Here is a 2,407-nt window from a genome sequence, read left to right on the forward strand (position 1 = left end):
TCTGCCCAGCCAGTCACATCATCATAGAATGCTATCAGACTGGTGAAGCAGGATTTCCCCTTGGCGAAACCATGCTGACTACTCCTGGTCACCTTCTTTTCCTCCATATGCCTGGAGATGACATCCAGAATGAGCTGTTCCATCACCTTTCCAGGGAAGGAGGTGAAGCTGACTGGCCTGCAGTTGCCTGGGTCCTCCTTCTTGCCYTTCTTGAAGACTGGAGTGACACTGGCTTTCTTCCAGTCCTCAGGAACCTCTGCTGTTCTCCATGACCTTTCAAAGGTGATAGAGAATGGCCTGGCAACAACATGTGCCAGCTCCCTTGGTACTTGCGGGGGCATCACATCAGGGCCCATGGATCTGTGGATGTCAGCTTTGCCTAAATGATCTCTAACCTATCAGCCACAACAAAAGGAAAGTCTTCCTTTCTCCAGACTTGCTCTCTTGTCTCCAGAGTCTGGGATTCCTGAGGGCTGCCCTTAGCAGTGAAGACTGAAGCAAAGGCAGCATTCAGTAACTCTGCCTTCCCTGTATCCTTCGTCACCAAGGCCCCCACCCCACACAGCAGTGGGCCCACCCTCTCCCTGGTCTTCCTCTTGCTACCGTTGTATTTGAAGAAGCCCTTCTTGTTATCCTGGACATCCCTTGCCAGATTTAATTCCAAATGGACCTTAGCCTTCCTTGTCGCATCCCTGCCTACTCTGGCAACTTTCCTGTATTCCTCCCATGTGGCCTGTCCCCTCTTCCACCTTCTGTGTACTTCCTTCTTCTGTTTGGGTTTTGCTAGGAGCTCCTTGCTCATCCATGCAGGTCTCCTGCCTGCCATGCTGGACTTCCTGCTCAAAGGGATGCACCGCTCTTGAGCTTGGAGGAAGTGATGCTTGAATAGTAGCCAGGTCTCTTGGACTTCAGCTTCTTTCTCTTCCTTCTAAGGCCTTAACCCATGGGCTTCCTCCAAGTAGGTCCGTGAAGAGGCCAAAGCCTGCTCTCCTGAAGCCCAGAGTTGTGATGCTACTTATTGCCTTGCTTCCTCCATGCAGAATCCTGAATTCCACTGTCTCATGGTCACTGCAGCCAAGGGTGCCACCAACCTTCACGTCTCTAACCAGTCCTTCTTTGTTCATTAGTATATCATCCAGCAGTGCACCCCTTCTCATTGACTCCTCAACCACCTGCGTCAAAAGGTTATCACTGATGCTGTGTAGGAGCCTCCTGAACTATTTGAGCCTAGCTGTGTAAACCATGTAAACCAGTGCCTGCAGTTGTGAGGTTACTTCCAGCTGTCTGTAAAAGGCCTCATCGACTTCCACTTCCTGATTAGGTGGGCTGTAGTAAACACCCGCAACAGTGTCACCCATGTTACCTTGCTCTTTAATCCTCACACATAAGCTCTCGACTCGCTCTTCATCCACCGCTAGGCAAAACTCAATACATTCCAGTTGCTCTCTCACATAAAGAGCAACTCCACCACCTCGAATTCCTGGCCTGTCTTTCCAAAAAGCACATAGTTATCAATGATAGCGTTCCAGTCATGCGAGCTATCCCACCATGTCTCTGTACTTGCAATGAGATCACGGCTCTGCGACAGCACACACACCTCCAGTTCCTCCTGCTTATTCCCCATGCATTTGTGTACAGGCACTTCAGAGAGGTAATTGACCAGCAGATTTCCCAGGAGGCGTGCAAGAGGATCCCCCACAGTCACATCTTGTGCATACTTCCTTGGCTGAATGYACTTGTTGGAGGTTATTTTGACTTGAGCTATGTTTTGCTGACTACAATGTCTCTATAACTCTCTCCTTCCCCCCATCCTTCCTAGTTTAAAGCTCTCCTTACTAGGCTTGCCAACCTGTTAGCAAAGACATGGGTGCCCCGCTTAGTGAGTTGGAAAAAAATAGCCAGAAATCTGTTTAATATAAAGTCTTTTCATCAAGTACATATCAGATATTAAACTGATAAGAACAGATACTACACTTAATCTTAGACAAAAGACTGAAAAGTGACTTTTTTTTTTTTTACATTTATCTCTTTTCCAGGTTTTTCTTCTCTTGTTCCTATTCATTTCAGCAAGAAGACCAGGAAGTACAAGCTAACTACTGTTCCAATTCCTACACCTTAAACTATAAGCAAGGCTACTCCAATTAATGTTGTTAAAGTTGATTTTTTTTTCCATATATATTTTAGGTAATTAGGTGATCCTTCTTTCAAGGACTTAGTTTGTCATATGAAGCAATCATATTGTGACTACAACACATTCATCTATAGATGAGTAAAGGTGTTATCTTTCAGGTCTCTTCTGCCTGCTTTAGCATGATGGCCTTCTCATGCAGTTTGAGGTGGTGAATTCTTATTTTTACAGATGACAACATTCCATGCAGTAGAGACCATAAATTGGAGCTACCGCCAA

General features: G+C 46.3%; 1 non-coding gene across 1 annotated transcript; it reads right to left on the reverse strand.

The window, feature by feature from the left end:
* Positions 1–1,862: 1,862 nt before the first annotated feature.
* Positions 1,863–2,004, reverse strand: LOC146599287 (U2 spliceosomal RNA). Its single transcript, XR_014895067.1, has one exon. It is a non-coding gene; the product is annotated as a U2 spliceosomal RNA (small nuclear RNA).
* Between the last annotated feature and the right edge of the window lie 403 nt (positions 2,005–2,407).

Source organism: Rhea americana, unplaced genomic scaffold (assembly GCF_003343005.1).
Source record: "Rhea americana isolate MKP2758 unplaced genomic scaffold, rheAme1 scaffold_142, whole genome shotgun sequence".
NCBI classification, from domain to species: domain Eukaryota; kingdom Metazoa; phylum Chordata; class Aves; order Rheiformes; family Rheidae; genus Rhea; species Rhea americana.